Here is a 22,117-nt window from a genome sequence, read left to right on the forward strand (position 1 = left end):
ATACCCAAATGCCTGGCTAGTCATTATTCTGGGACTGAGTCTCTCTTGCCTCTACTTGGCCTCCTACTTCGAAATGCCTGATTGAAAATGGGAAAGTGTTTGAAACAAATGTTAATAAGACAAAGAAATCTTTTACCTGGCTAGTTATTTTCATTACTGGTTCTTTGTTATACTGTCATACCTAACTTGTTTTGTGAAGTACCTTGTAGAAAGAACATTTTATTGCTTTTAAAATCCAAATGAATATATTCAATACCTTTCCCAGTAAGATATTTATTTTTTAGTAAAATTCTGAAAGTTTTGAGTTACCTGTGCTTATATGACTCAAACTTTTAGTAGCACAAATCACATATACTATTCCCATGTGATTTAAAAAAAAAAAAAAAAGCTTTAATGGGTCTTTGAGGCTACAGAAAAGTAAAAGAAATTATTCCCTTTCTGTTACTGAAAGTCTCCACAGCAGTATAATGGAAATGATTCTGTCTATCTTTGTTGGCCAAGTAACCAAGGGTGGCAGGCTGCAGCAATCCAAATCAGTACATTATGGCCATTCAGTGAAAAATGAAAATGGAATAGCACAGCTGATAAGTGATGATATTTAAGAATAGAAATAGTGGGAAAGATAGATTGGGGAAATATTATTGGAACTTGCCTGGGAAATGGAAATAACTCCTGGTTCAATATTAAAGGATTTAGATTGTTTTGAAGTGAAAAGCAGGAACATAATAGACAAGGGGGTACAGACTGATTATGAATAAGGATTGGCTCTGCTAAATAGAGAAGTTTCAGAGAAAACAGGTTTAGAAATAGTCTTCCTTTCTTTGTATACTTAAAGGGAAGGGACAGAATTGGATATATATCGGATGAATGAATAAATAAAGTAGCATTTTTCCAAGCAGGATTGGGTATCCATGATATTGGAATAGGCATAATATGTCTGTGTGTCTTTGTGTGTGTGTGTGAGTGTGCATAGACATACAGATAGATATCTATAGCTATTGATATAGATATAATGTGTGTATTTGATTATTTATAAAAGTTGCCCACAGTTTGTCTATATCCTTTTCAATATGCTCTTTCTCCTTTTAGATTACAAGCCCTTCAGGGCAGTGGTTATATCTGAACAGATGGACAGTGCATTGTTGATGCTACCATAATACAAACTATGGTACAGAAATAGCTTTATTAGTCAGTATAGATTAGAAGACATAGAGACAGGGATCTTAAAAAAAAAAGAACCTAGAGTAAGTTGAAATCAAAGGCAAAACTCCTGTTTACTTTATTTTTATCAAAATTTCAACTTAGAACAAAGAGAAAATATTAGATTAAAACAATAAAGGTAAAATGACTCTCAGTTAATGTAGTGAAATTTAGAATAAGAGTAAAGTTAAACTTAAAGGGAAAGGAATGTCGAATTTGCCATGTTGAATCTTTTAACTCTGGAAAATGATGAAAACTTTGGATTTTTTTTTTAAAAAGACAGTCCTTGATAGAACCAAAACCTGAGATTATATAAAAGACAGCTCAAAGCTAAAATACAAAAGAGACCTGGGTTATTCTAAATGGGGAAAAAAGAAACAAACAACCCCGCCATTGCTTAAAAGTTGTTTATCCCAGTTCATAAAAAAACATAATTCAAGAGTGAAGAAAATACAATATCAGAAAAAACAGGACTTGAAACAACATCTAATACTTTTGGTGGGGAATGGGGGATTGAGAAGCTGCATACAGTTCTGGGGTGGTTATATTAAAAAGGGTAAAATAATAAATGCATTAAATAAGTACGATGCAAGCAAGCTGCTAGACAAAGAACTGGCTAGTCTGTTGAAGGACACGGGTGAGAAGTTAATGACAGATGAGGATGATATTGCCAAGAGGCTGAATGAATTCTTTGCTATAGTATGCATGAAAGAAACTGAAGGTCATATTCCACAGCCTGGGATAAATTTTTCTGTTGAAGCAAGTGAAATGCTAAAAGGCTCATGGTCATGATGGAGCAGGTAGTTAGGTAATTAGAACTATTAAAAACTGACAGTATCAGGCTTGAATGAATTGCATGCTGGACATCTTCAAGAACTTCTGTAACAAGGGAGATTGGAATGCTCCTGGGTGGGATATTTAGTTGACTGAGAATGGAAGGGAAAGAGTAGGGGACTCGCAACAAACAACTAGTGCAATCCATAAGTTAAGTAAAAGATTCAAACATGACTATAAATGCTAGAGGCCCAAATTTAAATTGAATTGTATCTACTGTTCTGAAAATACTGATATGAGATGCCTAGTGTAACCCATTATTGCAATAAACCATGGCTGATAGGAATTGTTAAATATGATAATAAATATGTGTGATTGCCAATGTCTGTACTTTCTTATGATTAGAGGCAATAATCACTTAAAATGTGCTTTGCTTTGCAGTGTATATTATCCCATAAAATTGTTAATTATCTTTGTGTTGTATATGTATGTATATGAATATATGCATATTTTAGTTCACTTGTAATTGATCCTTTTAAACTCCATATTTATACTTATGCTAGGGCTATTTAAGGTTTTGCCATGTTTCTGTAAGTTCTCTTTTTTTTGCTGAGGCTATTAAAGTTCTGTTTATGTCTTAAGGTTTGTGCTGAGAAAGTTATTTAAATGAGTTGAACTGAGGATTTGCAAAAAATGGCACTAGCATCACACCCCACACCACAATGAGGATAATGAAATTACTTACATTATTTTACTCATCTGACTGGAAAAAAAGCAAATAAGCAGATATCAAATAGAACTGTGCATAGCTATTGTAACAAACAACCCATATTGCTACTCAATAAACATATTTAGAGCAGCAAAACAGCTTACACAAGTTCTAAAAAGTTTGACTACTGTGATTATTATGTATAGCAGGGTGCCATAAGAAATTCCAAACATTTCAATTTTGATGAAAAATAGATGCACCGTTTGTGGGATCTCAAAGACTAGAAGCTGTTTTTCTGGATCCAGGTGATGATGCTGAATACTCTAAATGTTCACACTGGGTGCAAGGATGATTTGGATCTATTTATTCCAGGGATTTAAACAGAATGTAGCTGTGATGATTTCAACTCATTTCAGAGATAAGTGTGTTGTCCAGATTTACTAAATGGAAAAAGATGAGTAGGAATTAGTATCCTTCAGTAGCACTTGCCTTGTTTGGGCCTTCTTCATTCTCAATGCAAGGCATTTAATATGTGTGAGTCCTTTTTGTCCCATTCTTAGGAAGGTGCAGTCATGGTGTTGTTAAGGCTACGGGCACTAAATTTTTTTTAAAAGCACATGGGAGACAGATACTCTGTGTGAAAGTACATTTAGGGATTAGCATTGTGGGAGGTTATGGGGACTACAACATCCCTGCAACGCAGCAAACTTTCAAGCATATTCTGGGTTGGTATGAGGGAGAGGAGAAGAGGAGAGGGCAGGACCAGTTTGAATAAAAAAACCTTTCTGAACAGATTCCTAATAATTAAAGAATGGGAGCTTATGTGCATATAAAGTGACAAGTTAAAGCACAAACAATAGTCTGGATGTTTACAAATTCTGAACTCGTGGACCTGCTCAGCACCTAACATAGCAGGAGTGCTGCCAGAAGGAGGTGCAACCCATATAAGCTGATTTTTCTTCAGGCAGGATAGTGCTTCAAGACTTAACCATCTCATTCTTACTCAGTATCTCTCTCACATACACTTTGGAAAAATATTTCACAACTACCCAAGTGGTGAAAACTGGTTGAAAATATCTAGTTCATTTTAGTAATTGGAAGACAACAGAAGATTTGGCCTTAGGCTAGCATAAGCAAAGAAGTGAAAATTAGAGATAGATGGGTACTTAAAATTTCAACCTGCCTGAGAGAAAGAGACTAACCTTTAAAAAGGTCTCATTCCCATTCCATTCATATAAAACCACCTGGAAATGCACTTTATAGCCCCCTGGTAACTTTTCCATTTTATGCTCTATTAGTTTGAGATGTTCACATGCTTTCATGTCTTCCAAGCTGCTACTATTACAAAATAAATGTACAAGTCTTACTTGGAATCAGCCAGTTACAATAAGTACCTTTTTACTGCATATTAAAAAATGTAAAAAGTTAATTACTTTTGTTGCTTTCTGGAAATTCATTTAGTATAATATTTCACACTTAAAACTTGACAACCTTCAGCAAGACTTTATAGAATGATTGTTTTTTGCTATTTTAAAATGCATTTATTATGTACATGTAAAATCAAATCTATCTAGATAATCAAGAAAATGTAAGAAAAGAAAAGAATTGTTCAGATCCTGAGATTTCTGGGGTTTTTTTCTATAGACCATATATATGTCTACGACACAGTTTTTTTGTTATTAAAATCTTTGGTTTGTGCTTAAAACAATACCTACAGGTTGTTTGTTATTTTCTATATCACAGACAAATGTGCAATGAGTTCTTAAAAAAACCCTCAAGACAGGTCTTTAGCCCAAGAAGCTTATGTTTTTCTTTATTGATTTATTAGATTTATATGACATCCTTCCTAAAAAGGCTAAGAGCAACTTATAATACAAGAGAAAATGAATGATAGACACAGAAAAAATATACTTAAGTAAAAACAAAAACCAACCCTGCGCTGCCTAGAGAGTGAAAAAGCCCAACCCAGTTCAAAAGCTACCCTGGGGGCCCAATCTCTCTTACTTCCCTATTTCTGAGCAAGGAGAACATGCCCCAACCCCGGTTCAAACCAAATTTACTGCCCAATACCTCTGTAAAGAAAAAAAATTCCTGCAACCCATATTCCCTCCCTTTCCTACCCACTTCCATGCACCCGTCTCATGTGCAGGGAAACCTTTCCTTATTGCCCTTCTAAGCTGCACTCCCTCTTTCTGAAAGGGGGTCTGCAGCTGTCTCCAAAACCTATTTGTTATGCCATTTGGTACAAGGAAAACGCACTGTTCAATAAGAAAAACAAAAGTGAAATTAAATATCTATGCACTACCCCTGTCTCTGTCCCAAACTAAGGACACTTCCAAGATCACTTCCACCTACTTTATAGTATTGGAGAAGGTAGAGTGTGACAAGAGAGTCATTCCTATTACAATGGCCTTTCTTTATGTAAGGATGAGTTATACGTTTGTTTAAAACAATTAAAATCTAATTATCAAGAGATAAAAGCTAACATGCTTATCTGCCTACAGACTTGGAGCTTAATTTATCCTTTAGTTTGGAACTGACTAGAAAATGCCCCAATAAGCAAACATATCATTGTATCTCATTTTCTATGAATGGTACTCTGTAGCCTCTTTGCAGATTGCAGAAGTAATTCAATTTCTCTGTCTTCAAGATCTTGTGTATTTATGTTTCCTAAGACCTCATCCAAAGCCTAATATTGTAAGTTTTTTCATTGATTTTAATGGTGTTCAGACTAGGTCCCTATAGAACACCCACATATCTTTCTATTTTCCTGAAGAATTAGGGCCTTCAAACCCAGAGTAAGAAAAAAGAAAATAGTCTCATGGGAATTGACATTTTTATGCAATGTTCAGTATGGGCCAGATTGTAAATGGCAAATAGAATTGTGATCTGTTTATCTGAAGGTATGATTTTTTAAATTCATTTACTTAAAACAGTGTAGAAGGCAGTTGGGGTATTTGTATTTGAATTTAAAGTAGACTTACTTCCATTTACTTTATGTATATTAAGGACAGGAACAGGAGTAAAGTCAAGTCGGGGGTCGGACTTGAAGATCTACAAGGTCCCTTCTGACCCTACTTCTACTTCTATGAAAAGAAAGCATTCTTAGCGTTGTCCATACAGAAATTTGTGCTTACTTAAGTAAAAATGCATCCAGTAAAAATTTGTGTATAGAGTTTTTTGGTTGTAGCTGTGTTGGTCTAAGGACATAAGCAGGCAAGGTTCTTTGAGTAGATGCGATATTTTTTATTAGATCAGCTGAGTAGTTGGAAAAAAGTTCTTGGCAAGCTTTTGGGTACAGTCACCCTTCTTCAGGAATAGGGAGTCTCTGCTGTTGTTAGAGTTTCAGAACAGCAGAAATTCCCTATGTCTACAGAAATGTGACTATGCCCGAAAGCTTGCCTAGAACTTTTTTTGAACTACTTGGTTGGTCTAATAAAACATATCACATCTACTCAAAGAACCTTGCATGCAGTTTGTGTATAAGTAAATCTAAATACTGCCTATAATATGTAATCAAAAAAGTTATATCTTATGCTCTCTGAAATCAGGCAATATAGGAAAGTTTTAAATTATATGTATACAATATGAAAGCAAATAACCTTTCTGATTTTGTTTTGATATTGAAGGACAAGCAAATGTTTGGGTTAAGTCTTATACTACCCAAATAAGTTAACTCACCCAAAATAAAAATGCCAGACTCAAATAGTGAAAAATACTTGATTCAGCAGCTGGTAACAAAGAAACATTTTGAATCAAACGCATTAGTCAGCAAAATCAAATATAGAATTAATTTCCCTGTATTAGAATGTATTTCTCTTGTGTTCTAGTTTCACTTTCACCCCCCTCCTCTTTTGATTCTCAGTATTATCTCATACAATTCCAGAGAGCTTTTATTTGTAACCCTTTTTATACCCAAACACTGTATATAGTGCTCTTTTTCCAAATTGTTTCATGGTTATAATGACATTTCAGTATAAAGTTGTCTTGTTTCAGTGAAATGAATTTTCTAATTGTATGTTTTTCTCTGCTTTACTTCTGTATTATTTTAAATTTGATTCCTTTAATTTCTAATATCTTTTCTTTTTTATGTTCAAATGTAGAATACTAGAATGCTCTATTAGTTCTGAGTGATGCTATAAAAATAATCCTTTTATCCAAATGTTGCTCACATTAATAAGTTTGCAACCCCAGTGGATTCAGGAGACTTCAATGGATCCATCCCACACTTCTGTGGGACACTCCATGCACCACATTTAAAGCTGTGTCTGAATCTCTGAATCTTTCCAAATCTCTCCAGATTGATTTGGGGGGGTTCCAATTAAAGGGTCCTCTGATTTCATTTGGATTCGGCGATTTGACCACTGAATTGGGGCAAATTTCTGCCGAATAGAATCAGGGACTGAAGCTTTGCACAGCTCTATTCCCTGCTACGAAGGCACATCTGCATGAGATGCTTTACTGCATGGTAGATAAAGCTATTGAACAAAGAATGTCACCATCTACACATGCGTGGCATTTATTGTACAGTAAATTATTCTACTGTGCAGTCAGTACCTGTAAATACAGGTATTAAATCAACTGTGCATTAGTTACTGCACAATAGCATTCCTGTAAATGCCGCCTGGGAGCAAATTTGCCACACCTGCAAGGGTCCACAGGGGATGAGGGAATTTCTAGTCCCCAGTCCTGGCACTGCTCAGCTCCCTGCTCCACCCCAGAAGCTGGAAGACAATCAGTGCTAGGATGGGATCTCTGTCTGTTTCTCCACTCAGCCAGGGACCCATTGGGAGCTATCCTGGTTGTGGTGCATCTGCTGGTGAGCCCCCTGCCAGATGGTAATTCCCCACCCAGTAATGGGCTGACCGGGACCTTTCCCCTTCCTTCTAGCACCTGCCAGCAAGTTCTATGCCCACCAGAGCTTTCCCACCCAGCTGGAGGCTTACTGGCAGCTGCCCGAGGACAGGGACAGTTCCCAGTGAGTCTCCTGCTGGATGGGGAAATCCCAGTTGTCTTGGGGCTCAGTGGCAGCTACGTGTCTCAGCGTGCACAGGGATGGGAGATCTCTGCCAGCTGCAGTGGAAGCTGTCTCCTTGCTCCGTGTCCATTAGGGCCCCTCCCAATATACACAGGGCCAAGAGACAGCTTCTGCAGCTGGCAAAGCTCTCCTGGCCCCTTGTGCATCTGACTGGCCCCTGGAGCTCCTGTTGGCTGCTGCAGTGGACCAGAGCAGGGCAGGAGCAGATTAGCAGTATATTACTGTGCAGTAAGTCTATATTACATTAATAGCACATGTAGATGTACTCACAGATAAGCGGTGGAGTAGCAGTGCCACTCTTCAGAAAATACCGTGTATAACCTACCATCATCACTAGGAAGGGAAAAAAAGTGCTGCAGAAGCAAAAGGAGAAGAAAGAGAAAGAAAAGAGACATTTACCTAGGTGAAGAAAGCATTTTCAGGATAAAGAGAAAAATAGCACAAGGAAAATAATATAGAAATAATGGGCAATGCCAGTGTACTTTAAACTATTTATGATGTTTTTTAACTTCAGATGGTGACACTTGCAAGGGTTTACAAGTTAAATTAATCTCAGGTTCCTGCTTCACAATAAAGTTAATTGCAGGCCCTACATTCACAATACGGGTCATGAACAGTGCTATAATCATGCTTACAACTCCAGTTCATGTCAGCTGTGGTGTCCCATGCTGGCCAAGGGCAACAATACAGTATGACACCCTAGTACATCAATACCTTCTTAATAATTTAAAAAATGGAAAGCTTTCTTCTCTAACAACGTCCTATGTTTCATTTTTTTCCCTCTCCTCTCTTCAGGTATTTATTTGTGCTATTGTATATGAGGAATTTAAAGAGATTGCACAGCGACTTGTGGATATTTTATGAAAGCACTTACTTTAAAGAAGCAATGCTTGTTCTAAAACTCTGAGCAGATAGAAACTGCAGTTTTAGAAAAGACTTACCCCTGATTGTGAACAAAATATGTTGCAAGTGCTAAGTAATCAAGAACTTGTCCATTAACTTCTGTGTGGCACTTGATGCTTCCAGTCTTCATGGGGCTATGTAGCCCTTATATCATGCTTTTATTCTTTGTAGCTTGACATCAGTTTTGATATCGGTTTCAGGTCTACCTGAATCTAGAATTCCAAAGTACTGCTTAGGAAAATTCTCTATGCAACTTGGTAGTTTTAGATGGTTTTACTATATTTACTTGAAACCAAGACAAGTTTATTTTCCCCATTTAACATAGGGGGAAAAAATCCCTCATCTTGAATTTGAGTATGAGGTAGTCAGATGCAGGCAACTGCTGCCTTTTCCTCCACTCATTCTGTCCACCACCCCTGTTCCTTAATCTTGAGTCAGAGCTACCAGAACTGCTGTTGCCACCACTGCTACCACATCTTGTTGGGGCCAGAGCAAGCACTTGGGCCAGGCTGAAGCAGAGTTGGAGCCTCCTAGAGCTGGAGCAAGGCAGCAGTGAGAAAGGGGTGGGTTAAGGGGATGTAATGATGGTGAGGAAAACAGAAGGATAAAGGGTGTGGGGACCCAAAACTGTGGGAGGTAGAGGTGGGAGAGGCAGGCTCAGAAGTGGCAAATGGTGGAGGGAACAGGCAGAAGGGGGCAAAGTGTGGGGGAGGCAAGAGGCAGGGGTCAAGTTGCTTAATTCCCCACTGTCTCTCATATCACCTGCCCTCCCATTGTCATCACAACTACCTGCCCCCACACTACCAGCCCCACTGCCTGCCCATCCAGGGTGCATCCACATATGCAGGTAGGTGTACTTGCAGCAACTGAAATAGAAGCAGTGCAAATTTGTGCCAGGGCTTTTTGCCTCAGCACATGTGCATGGACATGCACTTTGGTGTGGAGAAAATTGTGCCACTTGGAGCAAAATGGTAGCAGAAAGCTCTCTTTGTACATTTCCCTTCTGATATAACAGAAGCGCCTTCTTGCCTGTACCTTCCCCTCCCCCCATTTGTGCAGTTATTTTACCTTCTAAGTATTAGCAGAGACCTAGCACACTCATTGCATGGATGTGGCAAGGCTCAGAGCAAGCTAGAAAGCTGAACTGGCTTTCTGTAGGAGAAACCTAGAAACTACATCTACATATCAATTAAACTTGGTGTCACCAAAAAAAACAAAAACAAAACTAAAATATCCACTTCAAAGACTGTAAATATATCTTGGTGCTAACATAACTCACTTACTGTCCCCATTAGCCTTTGATCATCACTACCTCACATTGCATTTTTATATATTTCTCACAGTACATTTTTATATTTCATCTGCCTCAACATTACCATTGCATTATGTATTTTATATTTTATTCTTTTAAACTCTTAAGGACTGTACTCCCTGTAGAATGAAGTTGCACCCTGGACCATTGTTAAAAACTGCATTGAAATTATAATTGTAAAGTGATAAAATCTGCTGTATTGGGCTGGTCCCCCTTAAGTGAATGCGAATGTATGATGATCAGTAGTTAATTAAATAACAAGCCTAGCCAGAGGAACTTAGCATTACAAAACTCTACTCTACAAGCCATTTTAAGCTAATCAAGACAAGGAACTGATTCCTAGGACTGAGTACCCACCCTATTGACTATTCCTGCAACCCTGAACAATACCATTTTTAATTAATCAAAATCATGAACTGATTCCCGAAACTGCACTACTAGAAGTCAAGACCACTGTGACTAACAGCTGTCAGGCACTACTCAAGACTCACATGGGACAGCAACATCCTGATTGGGCAGTCAAAATGATGCTGGGGGATCACACATGTCTGCCAGAAAGGGATAAAAGACAGTGAAGCGTGACTGTCAGTGGTGCCTTCTCATCCAGCACCTGACCTACCAAAATCAAAGGACAAGTAGGCAACTCCCTTCTGGAGAAGCCATCACCTTGAAGGATGCTGACCATTGAGCAGCAGACTCTAGGGCCTTGGATAGGTAGATATACTGATAACAGTGCTCTCACAATCACTACAGCAGCTACTATACAGTATACTACATGGGTTTAAACGACATGGGTTTGAATGAGTGAGTGCATGTGTGTGTGCTACTGTGACCAGTACCCCTCATAACTCAGAGTTTGCATTTATGATTTTATTGGTAACTTCACATCCTGTACAATAAATTAGAATTCATTATGACTCTGTGAGTTGGTACTTTGTAGCCAACAAAATAACCCTGCCTGGCTTCTCCCGGATCTGTAGCCAGGGTGCCCCCTACCTATGCTGGCCCCAAGCAGTATAAGAAGCTGTCCTGGCAAGCAGCTCAGAACTACTTGCTCTCACGAGCTTCTGGGGCCAGCCACTTGGGATCTGGAGACACTACTGGATTACTGAAGCAACATCCCAAATTCACTCTTTAATATACCCCAAAATCTATGTCCTTCCAGAATTAGAACAAAAGACCACTATTTTGGGGGAGGAGGGGGGAGAGAGAGAGAGAGAGAGAGAGAAAGATCAGTTGGGCCATGTTTATTGCTACATTTACAATGTTAAAGCAACTTGGAAGCCTATAAGTATCACTATAATCATTATAAAATAAATTCTAAATGTTTTGATGTTTGCTTTTGGTTTTCTTATCACACAATGTTTGCTTTCGGTTTTCTTATCACATGTTAGGTGTGCGATGAGGGTGTGAGTTTGCAGGAGGGGGTGGAAAGGGGGTGGGGGATTTGGGTGGTTTTGTGGGTGATGGGTATGGAGGGATGTGGGTAAGTGTATGGGTAGGTGTGGGGGGACTGCTTAGGAGGGGTGGGTCCCCTGTCCTCACAGGGCACAGCCCCCCCACAGCACATGGACTGCCCCCCCTGCAGGACCCAGAGCCCTCCTTCAGGGTCTTACCCCCCCTGCAGGGGCCAGAGCTTCTCTGCAGAGGCTACTGCCTCCACTGCAGGGCCCAGAAGCCTGCCCCCCACACAGCTCCCTACCTACTCTCTGCCCCTTAACAGCCAGAGCTTAACAGCAGCAGCAGTTGGGGCACTCACAGCGTTCTGGCACAGCCTCCCCAGTGTGATGTGGGGGACAGTGGGGCTTGGCCTCTGCTGCCTGGCACTCACTGCTGCTGCAGCGTCATGCAGGTGCAACCTGGCTCAGCAGGATACCACACAGCCCTGACTGCTATCTGGTAGCTTGTGGCGCTCTGGCTGTCACCTGAGGCTGGCACTGTTCATTCCCAGGGGCCCCAAACTGCCTGACAGTCACATCCTCACAATGCAGCAGCATGGATGCCAGGTGGCCGGGGCTGAGCCCTTCTGCCCCCTGCTGCCCCGTACCATTGGGGGGGTGCTCTGCCACAAGGCTCCAAGTGGCCCCAACTGCTGCTGCTAATGCTAGTGTGTGCAGGCTGTGCAGGGAGGTAGGTCCAGGCGGGGGAGCAAGCAGAGAGCTGGGGAAATGAGCAGGGGCTGGTGGAAGCACTAGGAGCTGGGGAAATGAAAAACGGGTTGGGGGAATGAACGGGGAGTTGGGCAAAAGCATGGGGAGCTGGGAAAGGCATGGAGACCTGGGAGAAAACACAGGGAACTGGGGAAACCAGCAGGGGTTAGGGGAATGTATGGGGAGCTAGGGAAATGAATGGGGAGCTGGGAGAGCAAACTGTGGGACCTGGAGCCAGGCAGGGTCCCCCCCCCCCCCCCCCCCCAGGTCCCCTCCTGTGACTTACCTGTATTTGGAGCACTGGTAAAAGGTTTTATGTCATTTACACAGAGGGTATTGTTTGTGTTACTTATATATATTTAGATATATGTAAATTGTACATATGTTTACATCCATGTTATATCCATGTTCCTTTCCCTTGTGATAAGTTAATGTAAATAAATGTGTATATAGTTAAATCCCCTGACTGTCCTGGTCTGGTTCTATAGGGACAGAGGGAAACTGAGCTGTCTGCAGTTCCCACCCCACAGCACACCTGCCAGCTAACATTCCCCTTGAATTGGAGAAGGAAAGTATATACCCAAGTTACCTGGGCTACATTTATTAGGTTGAAAATATTAAAATGAGACAGCTTTAGGAATTAATTTAACTGTGCTTCATCCAACCCACATTGAAAACATATATGAATTAAAATACATACAAATTCATACATAGATTATGAATTCAAACTAGTATGAAATCTGGGTAGAGTGAAGTGCAGAAAAATCTTTACAATACATAGTCAACTATACATATACACTATGTAAACTGTACATAGGGGTGAATCTAAGCAATAGTATGGTAGTGCAGTTATATCCACATTTGATAGCTGCGCCATTCAAAATTTAAAACAGATTGCCAGGAGAGGACAGCCTCATTTCTAGTTCAGGCATTGCTGAGAGAGTCAATTGACTCATGGCTCATTTTTATGTACTTGATTGCTGCTAATCTTTTCACTCCACAGATGTTAACAATCCTTGAACCAAGATATACTTTCAAACTTTTCATGTCATATCCTCCTGGTAATGTTTCTCTGCTCACCCTTCAGTCTGTCCAATAAAGGTGCCACTACACAAGCAGTTTCAAATGAAGAGAAAGCAAATTCCTTCACCATCAATAATACCTCAAAATAGCTTAGATTAGGGTACTGTCTGGAGATGTGAGCTTGAATCTTATCAGGCACTGAAAATAATGGAATATGGATCTCTGGATTAGTACTCCAAGCACTAGTGCATGGTATACAGAGAAGGTGCTGCTCTTCCATTTGCTATAAAATGGCTAATGCCAGTGCAATTTGTGTGGCATTTGCCTCAGTAGGCATATTTATAGATTGAACCCTTCAGGAATGGTAGCAGGGAAAGCACCTAGTTTGTATATCATGATGAGTTGGAAGGTAGCCCTTGAGCTGCTCTACCCTATTGAGTGGTTTGTTTTGGGTAGGCTCCGCAAGAGAATTTTAAGCATCTGGGAATCTTTAAGGAGTCTGTGGTGCTTAGGCAGCTCTTGAGTGAAGCATTAAGTGAGAAAGAGTTGGGAGTTGACACTTCACACTTACATGCCTAAATTCTTGTTTGATAAAAGAAATAATTAGTCACAAAATTACACACATACAGTATTGCATTTTCCGTGCTACCATAGAAATGTGATTTTTTTCACACAAAAGAAAAGTGTTTAAATTTACATCTTTCTATCTTATATAATTTATTTCTTTAATGAAAATGTAAAACAGTCTGAAAGACCAGCAGTGTATGGGCATGGCTGGGTACCAGGAGCAAAGCAGGGTGCAGCTTCTGGTTTACAAACATGCAGCTCTGGCAGCCGTACTTTTTCTTGCTCCTCCAAGGGAGAGCCTAGGATGGTTGCCTCTCCTCCATGCCTTGCCCCCACCCACTCCAAGAGTTATGCCACTGTGAAAGACTACAACAAACAACAAAAAGATACAGGGGGTTTTGTTTTGTTTTTTTTAAACAGGATTTTGCAGTTCATTATATTGTACAACAATAGGTTACTTTTTGCTCTGGCCCTTTTTGAACTAAATAATAGAAATTTTTTTCCCATGATGAGATCTTGGTTGAAAAGAGGCTTATGCTATTACTGAGGGATAGTCTTTATATAATTTCAATTCTATACAATTTGGTTACTTCCTTGTAAAATGCCTTCATTCCCACAGGCCTTTATTGATCTCCTTTCAATCAATTGACTATGGTCTTATACAAAAAAACACAAATACTTGACATGCTAATGAGAATTCTTGACCCCTTTCAATTGAATACTTGACCATGTCAGTGTGAACATTCAACACACCTACAACTTCATCAGTAGCAGTAATTACAATCAATATACAGCTAGCTCCAAAGCTGTTTGAAGGACTGGGACAAGAGAGATTGCTAAGGAGCTAGGAGGAGACAGGGACACATACACTACATATATGCTGATGAAAACTATTTCTGTGAAATAGTTGAATTGCACACCTTCAACTGTTACACCTGAACTCTGAACTCTGAATAACCTTCCTATATTTTGAAAAAGTGAACAAATAAATAAACAGAACCATCTGCTAAGAAATATTTCATTCCTGTAACTTGGAACTGGAATGCTTATTTTCTCCTTTATTTAATTATACTGGTATGAAGTTCACAGCCTTAATATGTCAATACACAGTAACTTGTTGGATCAGTTTCATAATATATATGACAGAAAGTGTATTCAAATATTGTCATCATACTTATTTTTTTCTTTTTTGCCAAGTGGATATTATAATTGCTAGAAGAATACTGTGTCAAATTTTCTAATATACATAATAAGAATTACATTTCTAAGTCCAATAAGATGTGAAAAAAATCCTCTAGATAAACAAGAAGATACTTATTTGTCAGCTTTGTCCTCACATGCTCACATTCACTATTCTCATTTTTTTTTGTTGACCTAGACAGAGGTTTTCAAATGTATATATGTATAATTTAGGCTTTCTCCAAAAAGGTTAGAGGAAATATGAAAAAAAACCCAACTTTTTCAACATCGTCCAGTAAAAAATCCATTTTATGCAAGAATGGGCATAACATTTCTTCCATAGAGTTGAATTAGGCTTCAGTAAAATTATATTTGTTTTTAACATGTGCTAAAGTATTTAAAATGGACAATGACGTTAAAATATTTCTTCAGTGTTTTAAAAATACATGCAACGAAAAAAAAGTTGAATATTAATTTGATGGAACTGCACCATGATTGTCATGTAAGGAGAGTGAAAGTATCTGAAATCACTCCTAGTAGCAATTCTATATATGATGAATTTAAATGATACATCTAGCCATAGGCAAATTTAGGCTTTTGAAAAAAAGCATGCAGATGGTGAAGTGCATCATCACATAACACAATGCATATTTTTTTCCAATTAAAAAGAACCTAGAAGGTTTATTAATAGGCTAAGGCCCTAGGGTTCTATTATTCTGTTAAAGACTCAAGCAAAAATTAATATAACTGAGTTGTGGGGGGATGCTCCAGGGTGAGGCATGCACCTGGTTCTAGGGGAGTACAGCTGTTACCCCTACAGCCTACCCAGGAATAGAACCGTTCCCTAAACCCAAATGCATATATCCCTTAGACACTCCAATATGGCTCCAAGTGTCAAATCCAGATGTGCAGGCACATGTGGTTTGTAGTGCTGCAGACCTCTTTGCGGTGCCACAAACTGCACATGTTGCATGTTAAACCATTTGCCGTGCTGCTAATTAACAGCTCTTGGGCAAAATTTGCTATCTGGATTTCCTGGTAGGAAAAAAAGAAACCTGAAAAAAGCCCAGCACAAAGCACACAAAAGTGTTGTATGCCAGGAGAAACACAGAGACACGGGAGAAGGTAATCCAGGGCTGCCTGATCCCCCATCTCCACACACTGTAGAGCCCCCACATTGGAGTAGTGTGCTTCAAGATACGGGAGCAGGCAGCACATGGAAACAGGGCTGCCTGCTCCCCCATCTCCATGTGCAGGCAGCCACCAGCCAGCTGGGGCACTGGGTGTCTCAGCTGGGTGCTGCCTGCATGTGGAGGAACCCTGTGCCCCAGGCCCCCCACCCCGAGCAATGGGACAACGTGAACTGCTGCCAACCACATGAGCAGGGGCATGCACTGCAGCATAAAGTAGTGGCACAAGCTTTTGCAAACACACCCTTGTGTGTGTGGACCTGCAAGATGTCCTTCACTACCATTTAAGCAATGCCCCTGCCACATCAAATGTCCATTGCCCTACTCTGTTCCTTGCTATCTCATATATTTCCCCATGCTCAGCCACACCCCATCATGCCCCAAGCTCTGTCAAACCCTACTGATGGCTAGAAAATAATATTTGGAGGTTTGCTTTTAGGAATTGGCCTTGTATGTAAAGTAGATACTGCATTAGAACAATGGTCCCATACTCTATTTGTCCCTCACCCCCCCATAACACCCCAGCCTCTCCTTACCCCATAGGCTTTCCTTCACACAAAAACTCCTTGCTGCCCATGACTCCCTTATTTAGCCCCTTATGGCCCCAAGAAGTCCCTTTGCATCCAAATCCCTCCTAAACAGCTGCCCCCCCACACTGTCCCAGATCATAGTGCTGATGGGAGCAGGGTAACTGTCCCCTCTCCCTCCTGCTCCCCACAGCACATCCATAGCTGGCTTCCACTACACTCTACATCAACATACAGGTGTGCAGAGAAGAATTCCACATCCTTGGAATTAAAGAGTAGCCCAAAATCTCATCCATTTTCTTTCTTAGGAAATGTATGCATTTTACATAAAAGATTAATTGGATGTTTCTGCCTCCAGCATGGTTGAAGACACCTGTGGAATGGTGGGGTGAAGCAGCCTCATAATCACATTTCCTTTCGGCACATTGGACCAGGAATGGATGAAGGAATACTCAGAAGTAGCCCTTTTTCAGAGCATCAAGGCCATGACATAAATATGGTCTGGGCATCTGGGGCACTTGTACACGTGACGGGGGTTTACTCCCTTAAACTGAAATGTTTGGTTTCAATTGTGATGACTGAAAACCCACCATTTCAATTCAGGAGCTTCCATCACTGCTATGGTGAGGGGCCTGGTTTTGTTTTTTTTTCTGGGAAGCTGCCCTTTTTCCTGCATCCTTCCTTCCATGATGGCAGTGACCCTTGGGGCAACCCAGGTGTGCTGCTAGCAGATGTCCTGCCCCCATTCAGGCTTGGGGAACAGGTGCATCAGTTTGGATGCTGCCTCCAAGCTGAGGCAGCACCTTCCCACTAGCAGCCTGCCCAGGGAGCCCCAGGGTGGGGGTGTCACCATCACAGAGGAAAGCACTGGGGCTTCCACAGCTCAAGTCCCACTGGCAGCTCACTTCCCAGCCATGCAAGAGGTAGGCAGGTTCCATTAGAAAAAGAAAAAGTTTAGGCCCCTTTCTACTTATTTTTTCTTTCAGAGCAGCCAGCTTACATGAGCTGCCACCAGGCTGCATGGCCTCTCAGCTGTGGGAAGGCCCAGTCCTTCCCTCTATGGTGGCAGCATCCCTCGGGGCCACCCAGGTGGGATGCTAGTTCATGGGTGCTTACCCACCTCACAGGAAGCACCTGCTGGATCCAACTCTTCCCTGAGTCCATGCTCTGGAATCCTGCCAGGTGCTACTCCGTGCACAAGCTCAGGGAAGAGCTGAATCCAATGGGCGCTGCCTGCAAGCTGGGGCAGCACCCATTCAGCTAGGACTCCATGTAGGAAGCCCCAGAAGGAGCTGCCACCACAGAGGGAAGGACTGAGTCCCCCACAGCTCAGGGGCTGTGCAGCCTGCTTGAAACTTGCAGAGGCAGGCTCCCCCAAAAAACAAAAAAAGCAGTGACAGACCTGACCTGATCCTTTTTTTTTTTCCTCCACAGAGCCTCCATACCTCTCTTGTGGCTGGGTGGAAAGCTGCTGGGGGGCCCTGAGCTTTGGGGGGCCCTGGTCCTTCCCTTCATGGTGGCAGTGCTCCCTGGGGCCACCTGGGTGAGCTGCTAGTAGGCAGGTGCTGCCCCAGCTTGAAGGCAGCACCCATCCCAATTCAAGTGTCCCCCAATCCTGAGCTGGAGCAGCACCTGTCTGCTAGCAGCCCACCTGGGCAGGCCGGGGGGGTGATGCTGCCACAGAAGGAAGGACCAGCCCCACCCGCAGCTTCCCCCCCCCCCCCGCCGTAAAGGCAGACATGAACAGGCTCTGAAAAAAACAACAGTAAATAAAGGATTGGGCCCCTCACCACTTCTGCCTTCAGGCTCCCTTTCCCACAGCTGGGGGATGGAAGGGATGAACTCTCACAAGTCTGCAATGTTACAAATAGCTACATTGCAAACTAAACTACATGAGGATATGGTTTAGTCTGCAATGTAACAAACTTATTTAAATTATAAAAATAACCCTACACATATACAGTATGACACAATTAAACCACAAAACAGCCAATTTTCATCACCTGTGGGTGCTGTTTGGCCTTTGTACGTGCCACAAAATTGGCCTTTAAGGCAGCTGAAATGCCCTTTTCCACCACTTTAATTTACTTGGATTTTCTCCCAGGATGTCCTCATGGTAAAATTGGGGAATTGTGGCCTTGACAACCTCATGGTCTGATGGCTGGGAAACTGGCTTTGTTGTTGGACCCAGAAGGCATGTCTACACATGCAACCATGTGCACTTGAAGCAGCTTAAATAGAAAAGGTGCAAATTTGAGCCAGGGCTTTTTGCCACAGCACACATGCTTGGACATGCACTTTCTTGTGCAGCAAATTGTGCCACTTGGGACAAAATAACCCTGCCTGGCTCCTCCTGGATCTGCAGCAGGGGGAGTCAGGCAGACACACGTGCTGTCCCCAGCAGTATAAAAAGCTGCCCTGTCCTGGCTCCATCAGTACAAAAAGCCATTCTGGCAAGTAGCTCAGGGCTACTCACTCTCAGGGGTTTCTGGGGCCCAACCAATTGGTACCTGGGAGCCCTACTGCTTGTGCCAACTGGACTGCTGAAGCAGCCTGGAGAGTTCCCTGCACCCTTTACCCACTGCAGCAGTCTGGCAGTGGGGGCTGCTGCCTGGCTGTGATATTCTGCGCACCTGCCAGACCTGATGGGCACTGCACAGCCAGTGGGCAGAGCAGGGATCAGAGGCTTGGGGGGGGGGATGGGGATGGGCAAGGCAGGGCAGAGATCGGGTGGGCTTGGGGGTCAAGTGGGGGATGGGGACAGGCAGGGAAGGGATTGGGGCCTTGGGGGGACAGATGGGGGATGGGACTGGGCAGAGAAAGTAGGCAGAGCCAGTGGAGGTCCCCCCATAGTCCCCTCCCCACTCATCCAGCCCCCCCTGGACCCCTTACTTACTGGCACTGGAGGCCGGGTGCTGCAGCACGCTGTCTCACAGGCCATGTGCTTCAGCATCAGTTTGAGGGGCAAGCCACAGAGCATCTGGCATCCAGAGCATCTCTGTGGAGGACCCAGCCTCCAGTTGCCTGCCCTGCCTTTTTAAACTCCATTTTTTTTAGACCCCTGGATATCCCCTTGCCCCATCTCAAAGGGGTTTGAGACAGAAGCAAGAGGCATGTGTGCACTTGTCTGGGCATGCCCAATACGTGATAGTCAATGGAACCAAATCAATATGGTGCACGGTGACCAGTTATATCCTTCAGGCTTCAGTACTCAGAGCAGTACTCTTTAATATATTTATTAATGATCTAGATTCTGGTGTCATAAGTGTACTGACCAAGTTTGTGGGTGGCACCAAATTATGGGGAAGTGTCAATTATGAGGGGGTGTTGAATGAGCTAGGCATGTTCATTTTACCACTTAAATGAGGGTGTAATATCAGCCTTCTGATATGTGAATATCATAAAGGAGAGCAAAAACACTTTTTCTCTTTTGCTGCTCAGTAGGATGTAGATCAATGGCTTTAAGTTGCAGCATGTTTAGTTTAGATATCAGGAAAAACCTCTTCACTTGCAGAACAATAAGGTGAATAGACTGTGTAGGGAAGTTGTGGATTCTACATCAACTGAGGTGTTCAAGAAGAGGTTGGGTATCCCCTGGTTTAGTATAATCTAGGAGTAGTTCTGCCAGTGTTCTATTTCAGGTGTTTCCTATGCTTTTAGTTACTGGACATTGCTGGCTGCAGCATGGGGCTAAGAAGAAATTCTACCCCTCCCCACTATGGCTATGTATCAGGTTTTTGGTTTTGGTTTTTTAATTTCCTCAGAGGCACTGGATGTTGGCCACAGCCAAAGTATGGGGTTGGGACAAAAGTGTGCCTATACTTCTGCTGAGATTTAAAACCAGAGGTTTCTGCTTAGAGTGCCTTGCCCATCCACTCAGGGTCAGACCAATCACCATATTTGGGGTCAGACAGAAATTTTACCCCAGAGTCAGATTGGTACAGATTGTAGGCATTTTTCTTTCCTCTCTAGCATGGCCCTCATCCTGGGATCTCTTAAGCCTATATAAATAACATTTAGAACTAGAGGACATTCGTCACTGTGATCCTCTACTTTACCTGTGGCAGATTAGGGTTTTCTGTCTTACATTATGTCAGGGTTGATTGTGTAGTTTTACCGAGAGGTAAGACAGTGGATTTGTATAGGATGGCTTGGATAGTGATGCTGCTGCTTCAGGCAGGCATTTGGTCTTGGGGCACTTGTACACATGATGATGTAGCCATGTACATGTGATGAAAAGTGATGAGCAATAGTCATTTGTCTAGCCTAATATCATCACCATGTACATATGCACGATGGCTTTTCATGTCAAAATTTATTTGAGATTGGCAAGTTAGACTACCTCCAATGTATTTTAGATTGATGGTGGCAAATTGTCCCATTATGGACAAAAAATCTGTCATGCGTATGTGTCACACAGAACACACAGGATCGCCAAGTTAAGGATAACAAAAAATTGCTTTTCAGTTATATAGGAAGTAAAAGGAAGGCCCAGGGTGGTATAGGACCACTACTGACAGGCAAAAGCAATTGGTGACAGACAGGGAGGACAAGGCTGAACTCCTCAATGAGTTCTTTGCCTCAGTGTTCCTAAACAAGGAGAAATACAAGTCTCCCAATGGGATCATAGAGAGACAACAGGGTGCTAGACCCCAAGTTTTGACCCTGAGATAGTGCTGAGTCACTTGGAAGGACTGGATGTGTTTAAGTCAGCAGGCCTGTATGAGCTCCATTCAAGAGTATTGAAAGCACTGGCTGATGTTATTGCACAGCCACTGGCAAGAATATTTCAGCACTCATGGCACATGGGCCAGGTCTGTGCACCACTGGAAAAGGGCCAATGTGGTCCCTATTTTCAAGAAGAGGAGGAAGGAGAATCCAAGCAACTACAGGCCAGTGAGTCTCACCTCCATCATTGGTAAAGTCTTTGAAAAGATTATTAAGGCTTATATATGTGAGAGCCCAGAAGGAAAAATTATGCTGAGGGGAAACCAGCATGGGTTCATAGCAGGTAGATCATGTCTGACTAATCTAGTCTCTTTTTATGACCAGGTTAAAAAACACCTGGATTCAGGACTAGGGGTAGATATTGTTTACTTAGACTTAAGGAGGCCTTTGATACGGTATCTTACCCCATCCTGGTGAACAAATTAAGAGGCTGTGGCTTGCATGATTACAGTCTGGTGGGTGGCAAATTGGCTAAAGGGTCGTACCCAGAAAGTGATGGTGGATAGGTTGGTATCAACCTGGAAGGACATGGGCAGTGGGGTCCCACAGGGCTCGGTACTTGGACCGATACTCTTCAGTGTCTTCATCAGTGATTTGGACAAGGGAGTGATGTGTACTCTGCTCAAGTTTGCGGATGATACAAAACTGTGGGGAGAAGTGGACACACCGCAGGGCAGGCAACAACTACAGGCAGACCTGGACAGGTTGGATAAACGGGCAGAAAACAATAGAATGTGATTTAACAATGAGAAATGCTAAGTACTGCACGTAGGGATGAAAAATGTCCAGCATATCTACTGCCTAGGAAATGACAGTA

Source organism: Crocodylus siamensis, chromosome 1, assembly GCF_052110815.1.
Source record: "Crocodylus siamensis isolate JL-2025a chromosome 1, ASM5211081v1, whole genome shotgun sequence".
Lineage (NCBI taxonomy): Eukaryota > Metazoa > Chordata > Crocodylia > Crocodylidae > Crocodylus > Crocodylus siamensis.